Below are 14,743 nucleotides of genomic sequence, written 5' to 3'. Positions count from 1 at the left end.
CATGTGGGATTTTAGCTCCTCTACCAGGGATCGAGGAGAAGGCAATGGCACCCCACTCCAGTACTTGCCTGGAAAATCCCATGGGTAGAGGAGCCTGGTGGGCTGCAGTCCATGGGGTCGCTAAGAGTCAGACACGACTGAGCGACTTCACTTTCACTTTTCACTTTCACGCATTGAAGAAGGAAATGGCAACCCACTCCAGTGTTCTTGCCTGGAGAATCCCAGGGATGGGGGAGCCTGGTGGGCTGCCGTCTATGGGGTTGCACAGAGTCAGACATGACTGAAGCAACTTAGCAGCAGCAGCAGCAGCAACCGGGGATCGAACCAGCACCCCCTGCAATGGAAAGTGAAGTCTTCACCACTGAACTGCCAGGGAAGCTCCTCAGTAAATGTTTATTGAAGGAAAAAAGAAAAAGGAAGACACCAAGAGAGGGATGGAGGAAAGAAAGAGAGAAGATGGGATGGTGGGTTTCCCTGAGTTCCAGGAGGGTTGGGACAGGCATCCATGCCACGATCACCAGCACCACTAGATCGCCATAGAGAACTTAAATCTAACCTCGCCGCCAATAATCACTGTTTTCAACATTTTGACAGTGAATCACAGTTTAAAAATATGCTTTAACTTGTGACCCAGTACATACAAATACACACACAGAAACAAAGTCTCTTAAAATGTGATATATTCTAATAATTTCCAACTGAACCCATCCCATTCCGTTCCCAGAATACTGACTTGTAGCCTACAGACTGAACAATCTTAGTTCCAGTATCTTTGATCTTTTCTGGGACATTATTCTTGCAGTGATAACTTTGCTTCCAAAATTCTTAATCTCTCTCTTCTAGATGGAAGTTAATCCTCTTCCTGCAGACATATCAGGTTTATTCTGTTTTATAAGAAGCAGAAACAGTTCTTCACTTGACTTTTTTCCCTTACCTGTGACAGCTCTTATTTAAAAGGATTCCTTTTAAAAAAATGATTTATACTCACTGCTTCTTTCCTCGTCAGTCTTACCATCCTTAACCCCCTCAACAAGCCACTTCTTCCATCACTTCCTCTCAAAGGATCCTAAGGACCTTTAACCCTAGAGATTCACAGCTGCTTTTCTCTTTTGCCTCCTTATTTTTCTCCTTCTCTTTTTCTTCTCAGTCTCTGCTCTTCTTCTTGACTCTGGATACTTTTGAATCCTGTTCTCTTAACGAGGACTCCTTTCTTGATTTATTCATGAGTTTATTTATTCATTTGACTAGTCATTCAAAATAAGTGAAAGAACATTTTGATGAGTAAAACATGGGTCTGTGTGCTGAAGGGAAAACAAAGATTAAGAAGATGCATGGTTTCTACTCTTGAGCACCTTGGAGTGTAGAGAAGAACTTGGATTTACATAGCTAACTGCTTGCACTAGGGATTAGAGGGCTACTTGAATGGTGAAATATGGCTAAAATCTCAGGCATCGGAGCTCCATAGATCTGGATTCCATTTTGGCTCTGCCAGTTTCTGGCCCTCTGATCTGGAGAAAATCAACTCACGTGTCTAAACATCAGGTTCCTCTTAAGTCAAATGGTGATCAATATTCATGGTACCTCCCCTGGAAGTGTTAGGAGGGTTATAGTATCTCATTGAATTCTTACGTGATTCCTCTGAGGTGGGTACTATCATATGTCCCATTCTACAGATGAGGAAACTAGCAAGGCCATACTGTCCCTAAGTGACAGAGCTTTTGATTTGAGAATCTGTGATCCCAACACAAAGACACCTTACTTCTCTGGGTGTCCCAGAGTCTTTAGTGATTCAAGACTAGAACCTAATTTCATCTGTATTTGCAGAGGTCATCAGACTCTCAAGAGGCTGATTGATAAGTTAGGAGACCACTTTGTTAGTTTACTGCTCAAGAGATGAAACTGTGCCTCTGTACAGGATACTTCCTCCTGTACAGATAACGAGGACATCAAAACAGAATAATGATAACTACCATCGAGGTAGGGTATGCTGTGTGCTAGGCAATTTACACAGAGGACTTACTCTGAGTAACAACACTCTGGAGTGATGTTATTAGCTCAGTTGTACTGATGGCAAGACCAAGACATTATTATTATTATTTTGTTTAGAAATGAGTTATTTATTGCTGAGCAGGCTGACGAACACATTATTGAGTGGTAAAAACTCAATTCATTTTAGTAGCTACTGCTGTTATTATTCAGAGAAGGCAATGGCAACCCCACTCCAGTACTCCTGCCTGGAAAATCCCATGGGCGGAGGAGCCTGGTGGGCTGCAGTCCGTGGGGTCACTAAGAGTCGGACACGACTGAGCGACTTTCCTTTCATTTTTCACTTTCATGCATTGGAGAAGGAAATGGCAACCCACTCCAGTGTTCTTGTCTGGAGAATCCCAGGGACGGGGGAGCCTGGTGGGCTGCAGTCTATGGGGTCGCACAGAGTCAGACACGACTGAAGTGACTTAGCAGCAGCAGCAGCTGTTATTATTACTATTATTATTAATAACTATCAACAGTAGATGATGTTAAGAAATGTGCCCTGTAGTTCCTACTGGTAAATATTAGAGACAAAAATAAGCTCAGGTCTATCTGATTTCAGAGATGATATTTCTCATTATTCAACCTTACAATTGAACAGCTTTAGACAAAGGGGACCAAGTGTCCCTAGAGAATCTTTCCATCCCATCTGAACTGCTTCTACCCCAGAGGACTGGGCCTAGCAAAGGACAAGGTTTGGTCACAGTCTGATTCTTTGGATGGTTGCAAGTAAAGATGGGTGGCATGGTCTTGACTGATAACCTTTTTCAACCAACTACCCAAATCTCTACTCCCTGTTGCCTGTCAGGTCACACTCAGTTGAGTGGATTGTAGCTTTCTTTATAATGGTTGAATCTAAATATTTTCTTCGATGAATTAGCTCCACCTGGTCTTTGATCTACACTAGCTAAGACAAGATGCTTCAGGTTATATGGTACCTATGGGGTCTGGAAGGAGTTCTTTTGTGCAGAAAATCTTTCTGAGCCAGGATTCCCTCTTTGGGGGTGGTGGGATATTTGAGGAGCCCTTGCATGTGTTGAGAGGCTTTGTGGTGGAAAAGTGAAAAAAGCTTTCCAACTAATTTTGAGGAATTTGGGGTTTTGTGGTGAGTGGGAAGATGGGAAGGAGTGAGGTAGGAAAACGCTGAAGTTGGAGGTTAGGTAACTGGGAGAATGGCAGCAAAATGGCAGAAACTGAAAATAAGGAAGAGAAACAGTTTCTAGTTCTTTCTCTTCATGGGGTGAACAGTTGGGATGGAGAACAGGGTGGGCTACAAAATCAAGAATTCAACTTCAGACAATTTAAGATCTACAGTGTGGCTATAATAAGTAAATTTGTTTTACCTGATGTGTTTTCATACCTTTCCATTTCTGTTCAAACAGGCAAACTTGATTTTCATAGTTAGAAATATTTGGCTAATTAAAGTCACTTTCATGCATTGGAGAAGGAAATGGCAACCCACTCCAGTGTTCTTGCCTGGAGAATCCCAGGGACAGGGGAGCCTGGTGGGCTGCCGTCTATGGGGTCACACAGAGCTGGACACGACTGAAGCGACTTAGCAGCAGCAGCAGCAGCAAAGTCATATGAAAGTGTTAGTCATTCAGTTGTGTCTGACTCTCTTAGACTCCATGGACTGTAGCCTATCAGGTTCTGTCTATGGGATTTTCCAGGCAAGAATACTGAAGTGGGTTGCTATTTCCTTCTCCAGGGGATCTTACAGATCCAGAGATAGAACCCAGGCCTCCCGCATTGTAGGCAGATCCTTTACTGTCTGAGCCATCAGGGAAGCCCATAAAGTCTATATGTATGTTCATACCCATATGATTTTATACTAAGGAACAGAGTTATATATTCATGCACAAATCTGTAAATATTTACCCAAAAGTCTTTAAAAGATGATGCAAGATTTACAGATATGAGAAGAGAAAATTGGGAAGCAGAGAAAAATGGACTTAAAAAATTTCAACTCATCTCAGATAATAAAGAAAAAATTGCATTGAAAATGTAAAAATATTATGAATGCACTTGACAATTATTTCTGGAGCAACAAAACAAACCGTTTCAATATTTTTTAGTTCAGTAACGTGACTGAATTTTGGCATAGGTACATTTGGCAGGTGGGAGTGTAAATCTGTTTACAATGATTTTTTTCTACAAGAAGTCAGTAATCCAATAGGATTCATGGCTGTAAGAATTAAGTCTGATGGGTTTAACAGAAGTCGTGAGCTAGTTGGGCATAAAATCAAGTCCATGAGTGAAAACAAAATGGAAAACTCTTTAATTATCAGAGTCTGTGTTTCAACCACTGTAACACACCACGACAAACATAACCAACAGCAAGAGACACAAAACAAATCCAACCAACCATTTTTTGAGCAGTGTTTGAATCACAAGGTTCTCAAAACTCCTGGGTATGTGGAACTGTGGAGAATGAAATGAAGAGTGATGCTTTCATTTGGAGTGATATGTATATGCAGAGGGTAATCCAAGGATGGGTGTGAGGACAAGGAGAAGAGGGCTGAGGGTAGAGTCATGGGACATGCCCTCATCTCAGAGATGGGAGAGGGAGAATGAAGAACTAGGCACTTAGAGAGGGGGAAGAAACGAGACGGTGCAGTCCCAAAGAAGACAAGAATTCTCCAACTTCATCAGGAGAGGCATTTGATAGTGTTGAGAAGTGGGCAGAATTACAGACATGAGGTCTGAAAACACATGGGTGGTGTGGCTACTGGGGGCCATCGGGGCAGAGCTTCGGAGATCAGTGAGGATGGAGGAAGTCAGGTTGCCAGGGGTTAGGTGAGTAGAAGGTGAGGAGGAGGGATCCTAAGAAACTGATGTTGGGACTTCAGTGGTGGTCCAGTGGCTAAGACTGAGCTCCTAATACAGAGGGCTAGGGTTCGATCCTTGGTCAGAGGACTAGATCTCACACATGGCAATGAAGATCAAGGTTCCATGTGCTGCAATTAAGACTTGGTGCAGTCAAATAAATAAATATGAAAAAAAAAAAAGAAATTGATTGTGAAGGAGGAGAGGAGAAAGAGAGAGTCTATCCCTCATTTTGGATCTTGTACTAAGTTCTTTCCTAGAAGCTCTGGGAAGAGGCAGGAAGAGATATGCCATGGATCCGCAAACTCCTGGTATCTGAGAGCCCAAGGCCAGCAATATGAAGCAAGAGTCAGGGAGAAAGGGGCAAAGATTACATGTTCTAAAGTGTATTATGCAAAACATTTGTCCACAGGATGTTCAACTGAGTCCCCTTCTCTCACAAAATGATGATTTTATTCCTCTTGTCCCACAAGAAAGTCATCAGCAGCCCCTGCCTCCTTCCCAAACCAGCAGGCCTGTGGGGCCAGCCTGCTGCTGCTTTGTCTTCCCATTTCCGGCTCGCTGAGCTGCTGGTCTGGTCTGGGTGCTGGGCTGTGCCTTTCTATTTTCTTGACTTATATTTAGTCTCCCAATGCTATATGTGTTGGCGTCCCAGGTCACACTAGCAGTAAAGAACCCTCCTGCCAATGCAGGAAACATAAGAGCCCTGGGTTTGATCCCTGGGTCAGGAAGATCCCTTGGAGGAGTGCATGGCAACCTACTTCAGTGTTCTTGCCTGGAGAATCCCCATGGACAGAGAAGCCTGGTGGGCTATAGTCCATGGGGTCACAAAGAGTGGGACACGACAGAAACAACTTAGCACAGCACAACTGTATGTGTATATGGTACAGAAAGTGAAAAGGGAAAGTCGCTCGGTTGTGTCTGACTATGCAACGCCATGGACTATACAGTCCATGGAATACTCTAGGCCAGAATACTGGAGTGGATAGCCTTTCCCTTCTCCAGGGGATCTGCAGCCCAGGAATTGAACTGGGGTCTCCCTCGTTGCAGGTGGATTCTTTACCAAAAGAGCTATCAGGGAAGCCCATGTGGTGCAGAGGGATGTGTCAAAGATTGAACCAGCCATGCCATGTGGATTCCAAGTCCTAGGAAGAACTGTCTGCTATAGGATGTCTCAGAGCTTCATGGGCTGTGAATCTCCGAGATGGGAATAACTCATGTATCTTGTATGCTCAGTCACTTCCGTTGTGTCCGACTCTGCGACCCCATGGACTGTAGCTTACCAAGCTCCTCTGTCTATGGGATTCTCCAGGCAAGAATACTGGAGTGGGTTGCCATGCCCTCCTCCAGGGGATCTCCCTGACCCAAGGATTGAACCTGTGTCTCTTACGTCTCCTGCATTGGCAGGCAGGTTCTTTACCGCTAGCCCACCTCGGAAGCCTGATAACTCATGCAGCGTTTCCCAAATTTGTGTGACCATTGTGCCACTTCTGCCTCTTGTTCTGTGAGACACACTTTGGGCAGCTTGTAAATAAGATGGTGAAAGTGATGGGAATGTACTTAAGAACAACTGTGTGAAGTGTTTGAGTTGAGGGTCAGAGAAGCACTCTCCAGGTTGCTGCTCACGGCTGAGTGTGCAAGGAAAGATGGCCCTGCTGAAGACAGAGAGGAATTCCAGCTCAACGATGCCAGGAGGGCTGCCCAGGGAGGGATATCAGCTTAAGGAGGATCAGTGGTAAAGAATCCACCTGCTAGTGCAGGAGATACAGGAGACTCAGCTTCCATCCCTGGGTGGGGAAGATCCCCTGAAGGAGGAAATGGCAACCCACTCCAGTACTCTTGCCTGGAGAATCCCATGGACAGAGGAGCCTGGTGGGCTACAGTTCCATGGGGTCACAAAGAGTCGGGCACAACTGAGTGACTTAGCAAGCACACACGCATGCATGTCCCCTGCGTGGTACAGAGCCAGTGCCTGAGAGAAGCCCAGCAGCATCTGCTGAGAGAATGAATAATAAATGCCTATGTATTTCCAGATGCCTGCACAACTTGTGTTCGAGTTCTCTAACCCGCCATTCCCAGGCTCCAAACAACTGGCCTGCTTTCTCATTCTGAGTGTGCCTTTTCTATCTAGACTCTTGGTTTCCACTGACGCAAGAAGGGCTGAGAATACGAAGCCGGCTCTATGTGAACGCTTCGAAAGCAGGTGCATGTTCCCCCCTCTACCTGGGTGAGGTCACGTTGCGAACCTTAAATGCACTTTGCAAAAACGATCAGCTGGGAAGGAAGGGGCCATCTACTCTGCTCTCTGCAAACCACACACGCTGCCTGTTGCCTGGGATACTGACCAACACCCGGTGCCCAGGTGGAGGTGATGCACATGGTCCAGGAGCCCTGTGTGTCTCCACTGGCGAAAAGCGATCGCCTTCACGGGGCAGCAAAGCGTGTCAAGATGAATGCAGCATTCAGGCCGGTGCACGGAGCTGTTGATAGCGCTCTGTGAAAGCTCTTTGTTTCTCCCTGGCATGTGGATGCACAGGCTTTGATGTTAGAATTTTGGCTCATTAATAACTAATTTACATTTCCCAGACAGCAAATTGTGATCTGACACAAATTTATAAAAGAACTCCAAATGGTGAAACTCTCTTATACAATGAGTCCTTTGTGGGTCTTTTTTTTTTTTCCTCCCTCTCTCTTCCTAACTTAAGGAGTTTGTGATTAAAATTTTAATGCGATCGTTGAAATCTCATGGGCTACTTAAAAATAAAACACCATCTTATTTCCTTCCTGTCAGAGATCATGACAACGGGCTGCTCCTCCGGGGGTGTTTCAAGTTGCTACAATTGCTTTTTCATCTGCTCTGAGCCTCAGAGAGAGTGGGATGTCTGCAGTGAAGTAGAAGAAAGGCACAGGGCGGGGACTGGAAGTGATGGCAGAAGGCAGTGGCGCCCTGTTCCTCGGCTTCCGAGTGCCCCGGACAGGTTACCAGGAGGTAGGTTTTCATAGCATAGTCTCACTGGCCTCCAAGGAGCTCACAGGGGCGAATCTCACAGCTCCAGGTGCCCCCAAGGCTGAACAGGTCACTTTCAGAAACCACAGATGAGCTCATCAGAGCTCTCAAGATAAGAAATTTATATTCAAAAACAAATACATACTTGTTTTCTCTTGCCTACATCATCTTGGAGGACCAGATGCCTCATGGAAAACCTGGTGGTTTGAGGATGTTTTCCTCCAGGTTTCTTTGGGGGAAACGTGGAGGTCAAGGGAAGCTGGAAAAGAGCTCTTGGGAGGCAAATCTGGGGGCATCGTGGCTCCTTCCTCCTCCTCCCCCAACTCATTTTTGCCAAAGCCTTTGCCATCCTATCTGTTGATGACTCATGGCTGAGTGGGGGAGGCAGGCAGGGTTTCTCTTCCGTGTTGGAAGGAGGAATTGCCATGTGCATCCAGTCACCTGGAAACACACCTTCCCGGATCACAAAGGGAGGCCTGTGCCGAGGAAGGTGAAGACATGGACCTGAGAAGTGGACCAGAGAGCCGGCCCTGGGCAGGGCAGCTGGGTGGGGCCAGGGGAACAGGACACTGAGGAGCTTGGTCGATTGCATCAATCCTGGCAAGAGGCTGGGTCTACTGAGTTACTCTTTGCTGGGAGAAAGAGTTTGGGGAACAGCTGTGGGCTTGTTGTGCGGAATGGAAACATACCCAGCATGAAAAGATTTGGAAACTGGCACCTCTTGAGGTCAGATTTTAAATGGTCGCCCAGCATGAGCCAAATTGACTCCATGCAGTGAAGCAACGGGCCACCCTGGTTCCCTATATTATTTTAATAACAGAAAGAATGTATTAGGAATTCCAGGCAAGACCTCCCCACCTGGAGCCAGTCCCAGATTCTAAGTCCTCTGTTCAGGCCATTGCAAATGAGCTTTTGACAAAGAGGCTCTTTCTCTCCGCAGCCTCTTCTCCACCAATGAAGGAATCTGAGACTCTCCCTCCCAGTTTTGGTTGGAGGAAGCGAGAAACTTGAGAACCCTGTGCTGCTAGAGTAGGGTGGCTCCGTGGAGTGTTGCTGAGAAAATGGTGGGGCAGCTTGGTGGCAGGGTGGTGGGGGAGCTTTTGTTCAAATAACAAGGCCTGTCTTAGAAGGTGGCTCAAGGCCCACTGGCCTTTCTCCGGCTTGGACATCAGGGCGTGTGGAACAGAGAGGGGACTGAAGCTGGTGGTTGCTCCTGTTAGAATCTCAGAACCAGCTCCCCGGGAGCATCACCACGTCTGGAGGTCCACCTGCTCCTCTGAAGTGCTGGGAGGATTCCCGGAGAGCATTCTGAGATGCACAGGGGAGGAAGGGAAGCGCGTGTGGGTCCTGACACTGCTCAGGGTTGTTCTCAGCCCCTGGAACATCCCTGACATTTAAAGGAGAATGCTGCTGCCAGCCTTGCTAGTTTTGCCCTCTTGGATCACACAGAGTTCATGTAACTCTTTTTCTAAGTCACAGAGATCAGACTGGATTTTCTGAGAAAAGATTCATTTCTGTTCTGAGCCAGGCTTGCGTGCATACTCTGTTGCTTCAGTCGTGTCTGGCTCCTTGTGACCCCCTGGGCTGTAGTCCACCAGGCTTCTCTGTCCATGGGATTCTCTAGGCCAGAATACTGGAGTGGGTTGTCATTTCCTTCTCCAGGGGAATCTTCCTGATCCAGAGATTGAACCCAAGTCTCCTGTGGCTCCTGCAGTGCAGGCAGATTCTTTATCACTGAGCCACCAGAGAAGCCCTTCTGAGTCATCCCCCTCCCCCCAAAAAACCCTCCTCATTGCTGTAAACAGATGGCTTCTCCTGGCTGTGCTGTACTCAGCTTCTCTAACCTTGGGAGATCCCTGCAGTCAGGTTAGGGTTGAAGCCTGGTTCTACCGCTCGTCGCCAGTGAGCTTGGATTTGATACTTAATCTTCCTGAGCAATGATTTCCTCATCTGTACAAAGCAGATGATGATAGTGGTTAAGCGGCTTCAAGTACGGGTTTTAGCTCTTAGCCTGGCACACAGTAAGTGCTCGAAGTGAGTGCTGGTGTGTTCCAGGAGACCTGGGAGTGGCCTCCTGTGATGTGAGGAAACGGGGTCACCGTAGGCTGCTCCCCCAGTGGCCGTTTCCAGGGGGGTGTCACCAGTGTTGTGGAGTTCAGATTTCTGAGCAATTAGGGGTCCCTCCTGGGCCCAGATGGGCTTCCCAGGTGGTGCAGTGGTAAAGAAGCCACCTGCCAATGCAGGAGACACAAGTGATGTTGTTTCCTTCCCTGGGTCAGGAAGACCCCCTGGAGGAGGAAATGGCAACACACTCCAGTATTTATGCCTGGAGAATCGCATGGACAGAGGAGCCTGGTGAGCTACAGTCCTTGGGGTGGCAAAGAGTCGGACTTGACTGAGCAACTGAGCACTTGGGCTCAGACACCAAGACTGAGGGGCTCTTTCTGCCCAAAGCATTTATAGCAAACCCCTTGGCCTTTGATCTCACAGGGCGAACTCATTCTCCTGAGCAAATCTGACTGTGAAGGATAAACGCCTCCAAAGGAAGGGCATTGTGTGTGTTGTGCAGTATCTTCTCCTAAGCAGTGTTTGCCATATTGTGGCGCTGGGCAAACATTGATGGAAGAAAGAAGAAATGCAGAGACAGAGAGCTGAAGGCTGGGGGGCTGTTCCCAGGTCAGACTGCAGCTCACCTTCCGCCAATCACGTTGGAGGGAGGCAGATCAGTGGAGGCTGATTTGATTCTCAGCGACCTTGCTTTGGGCCATCACACAGACACAAGCCAAGATCACTCTGTAGTTACATAAGGAAGCAGATGCCTTGGCACAGAAACTTTTCAAGATGTAGAGAAATAAGAAATGGGTCGGAGAGAGAACTCTATCTTGGCTATGCGGTGTGAGGGTTTTCACCAGTTTCTTAGGGAGAAGAAATTTAGGGTTGAGTTCCATTACCTAAGAATATCTAATAAAGAAAGAAAGAAAGTGAAGTCGCTCAGTCGTGTCCGACTCTTTGCAACCCCATGGACTGTAGCCCACCAGGCTCCTCCTTCCATGGAATTTTTCAGGCAAGAATACTGGAGTGGATTGCCATTTCCTCCTCCACGGGATCTTCCTGACCCAGGGATCGGACCCAGGTCTCCTGAATTACAGGCAGACTCTTTACCATCTGAGCCCCCAGGGAAGCACAAGAATATCTAATAAAATAATACACAATTCTCATTACAGAGCACGAGCCAGTTACTCCTTATGACATCTTATTGTCAATTTCATAAAGTCTTCAGTTAAAGGCTCCTTTCAGGTACTGATCATCGGAACCCAGAGTCTGAGGCTCAGAATAACCAAAAGCAGGCCTGTTACAAAATGTGATCCTGTTTGGGTGTGATGCACAGTAAAGAGGCATGGATCAGCCCTCAGTAATAATAACCGTGTGTTGTATTTTGGTAATCCATATTTACATTTTGGCTTTCTTTTTTTTTTTTTAAGATTTTTTTTTGATGTGGACCATTTACAAAGTCTTTATTGAATCTGTTACAATACTGCTTCTGTTTCATGTCTTGGTTTTTTCCGGCCATGAGGCATGTGGGATCTTAGCTCACCCGACCAGGGGGTCAAACCTTCATACCCCTTGCATTGGAAGGTGAAGTCTTAACCACTGGACCACCAGGGAAGTCCCTCTGCTCTCGTCTCATCCTGATGTCATTCACAAGAGGTTAGCACAACAGATGGGGCGTCAAGTACGGTCCTGATCTTACAGCTGAGGAATTCAGGTTCAAGTTTGCTGTCTCTGTGAACAGGTAGATTCAGGGCTTAGCTGGAACAAACACAGCTTCCCCAAATGCAGGGCTCTTTGTCAGCCTTCTACCAGATCATGGTTTCAGACTGCTGACCTTGCCCCTTCAGTCATGTCAAGAGCCAACCTCTGTCTTCTAGAAGGGAGAGGGGTCTGGTGGGATGGGGGTTTGCTATTGTAAGGAATGATCCAGGGGTGTGCTGGTATTCATAACAACTGGTGTGCATCAGACGAGGACGGAAGGAAGAATTTTTAAACCGACCATGCACACTTGACTTTCGCTTAACCGTCTATCTTAGCTTCTAGAAGAACTTGGACCACAGGGCCAGGTTTTGGAATGGTGTCTGTGCAAGAGCAGCAGCCAGGCCTTGTCCAGTCTGTTTGCACAGCCAGATCCAAGGAATCGGGGAACATGATGACGGCAGACGCCCCGGGTGATGACTGCAGCCATCACATTCCTTGACTTTCATCAAATGACGAGCCTGTCCAGACAGAGAGGTGACTCGCTGTCTTGGCCATTTCGCTGGCCCTGGAAGGGCTTGGCTATCTGAGAATCGGCACAAAGCTGTGGGTGACGGCTTCTTCCAGCAGCTCTGGCAGGTGTCGTGGGTCAGCTGAGAGTTCAGGATGCAGGTCTTGCGGCTTCCAAGATGCCTACGGTCGGTTTCAGCCTGGATCGGATGGAGCTGGGTGGGGAATTCCTGCATGAGCTCTTTGTGAACAGTGCATGAGTGGATTGGGGTGAGACGGGGCAAGCCAAGATCTTACCTCACCATACAGACTGCTGTCTCATGGTGACAGGAAGCCGTTTTAAATCACATGCAGATGCCTCCACTTTGGCGCACAATAGGCATTTGGATCTCCTGTTGCTATCAATCTTCTGCCGCCTTGGGGTGAGGGCTACATAAGGAGCCAGCCTGATTCTTTGCCCAGCACCTGGGGGAAGCTGAGGCCAGTGGGCTGCTGGTTTCCGTGTTGTCATCCAACCCATCTGTGACTTTGCCCAGGCTCCCTCACCACTGCCCACCTGCTTTTTGCCTCCTCCTTTCTTTCCCTGATGTGAAATGCAGATGATGAATGGTTACGTCACTCTTTGGTTTAGTAGCTTTGAAACAGATCTACTTAGATGTTAAATAAATATAGCTGTTTATTATCTGAAGTGGATTTGGCCTGTAAGATGAGCAAAAGTTTTGTATTTGTTTTTAATATTGAGGGTACTTAAGGACTTCCCTGGTAGCACGGTGGATAAGAAGCCACCTGCCCATGCAGGGGACACAGGTTTGATCCCTGGTCTGGGAAGATTCCACAGGCCATGGGCAACTAAAGTTTGGGTGCCACAACTGCTGAGCCTGCACTCCAGGGCCCAAGAACCACAACAGGTGAGCCCACGTGCTGCGACTGCTGAAGCCCGTGCTCTGCAACAAAGACCCAGGGCAACCAAAAAGCAAACAATTAAATTAAAACTTTAAAAAATAATGAGGGTACTTGCCTAAATCCTGGAGGCCTTCGCTGTGGGCTCTGGGATCCCCCTTTTCACTTTCTGGCGAGTTGTAGCTTAGGAGTATGAATGGAGAGTTCATGTAGTGATAGAGGCTCCCCTGTGGGCTTGGGAAGGCTGCTCTCTTGGTGCACATATCAAGATATTTTGTTTTTGAAACCAGTTTCCTGGGAAATTTGGATTTTGCTTATAGTGATTTCTGGGAAGCTGTACTTCTCCATGTAATCATTCTGATTTTACTGAAATCTTTCTGATTTATTGATTTCTGGACAGTGAAGAGCAGGTTGGAGTAATAGAAAAATGCTTAGCTAGGAGCCATGAGCCCCTTCAGTTGGAGGGTGACATGATGTAGAAGAGAAAGCATGAGCTTTGGAGTCAGACATACCAAGGGACAAATCTTGGCCCTCCAACTATGAGACTGCGTAAACTTTGGGTTTTTTGTCTTTCAAATGAGCCTGTTAAGCGCTGCCTCCTAAGGTGGTTGTGAGGATTAAATGAAGTAGTATGCATGCTGATGTTTCCCTGCCTGGATTCTCTAGCATCTCTAGTCCAGACCAGTCGACTGAATTTCACACCCGTAGTCCTACCCGGATTCTCAGCAGTACTGTGTACCTGGCGTATCCTAGTCTGTGCTCATCCTCTTTCTCCCTCACCTTCCAGACCAAACTATCCACTTCCTCCTGAATTTTTCATTTCAGTGAAGGGTCTCATCATTCCCCATCATCCACTCCAGACACCTGGAGTCACCCTCAAATCTTCTCTCTGCCTCCATCTGGAAAATTCCCTCCATCACCCAACCTTGATCCTGCTGCTGCTTTTATTTTGTTGTGTATTCTCTCTACCCAAGGCCACTCTTATTCCAGCTCCTTGTCATAGTTCATCTGGGTTTCTGTGGCACCTACCACGAGAGTGAATGACCAGCTGTCACACAACTATTTAAAAGCCTCCTCATTTCTTCGTGAAGTTCAAGGGTGAGTTCAGTTTTCCTGACCTGGGAAAACATGCCCTCTGTGAGCTGTGTGCCTCATTCCGTAGCTACACCACTCACCACTTCTGTGTTCTCACCCTCAGTGGACGCTAAGCTGGAGTACTTTATGTCCTGCAGGAGCGCCAAGCTCTTGCTGACTCTCCTCCAGGATTATCTCTTCTCTCTGCCTGAAATGCTTTCACACTCCCTGTGTGCCAGGCGAACCCTTAACCACCCTTCCAGGGTCAGTTCGAACATTGCCTTCTCTTGGACCAGACTGAGTTAGAGTCCCCATCTCTGTGCCATGACCAGTTCATCTATTTATGTATGTATGGTCCATGGTTTTTCTGGTCTGCCTTCCCTTGAGAGCAGGGACTCTTCCTGCCCAGCTTGGCACCATCGGCTCCTGTACTAGGCTAAGCAACGGTGGACTTTAAGTGCTTATTTAGGAATTGAAGGACATTGAAAGTGACTAGTGCAGAGCCTGGCTTATGGGAGGAACTCAGTAAAAAGATCTTCCTGATTTTGCCACTAAATAGCTGGTCGATTTGGGTGAAGCCTATTACCTCTCTGGGTCTTGAGTTTTTCATGAGAAAAAATTCATAGATAATTTTATATATACATA

General features: G+C 47.0%; 1 long non-coding RNA gene across 3 annotated transcripts in view; it reads left to right on the top strand.

The window, feature by feature from the left end:
* The window catches only part of LOC102395459, a 358,379-nt gene that overhangs the window by 129,262 nt on the left and 214,374 nt on the right, over positions 1–14,743 (top strand). The window contains exon 1 of one of the 3 annotated variants that reach the window (XR_006543783.2): positions 7,632–7,846. The exons of the other annotated variants lie outside the window; for them this stretch is intronic. This is a non-coding gene — a long non-coding RNA (uncharacterized LOC102395459). Of the gene's footprint in view, positions 1–7,631; positions 7,847–14,743 lie in introns of those variants that run through there. 3 annotated transcript variants of the gene reach the window in all.

This window comes from Bubalus bubalis, chromosome 13 (genome assembly GCF_019923935.1).
Source record: "Bubalus bubalis isolate 160015118507 breed Murrah chromosome 13, NDDB_SH_1, whole genome shotgun sequence".
Lineage (NCBI taxonomy): Eukaryota > Metazoa > Chordata > Mammalia > Artiodactyla > Bovidae > Bubalus > Bubalus bubalis.
Note: the sequence above shows the minus strand (reverse complement) of the source record. Positions and strands in the feature narration are given on the sequence as shown.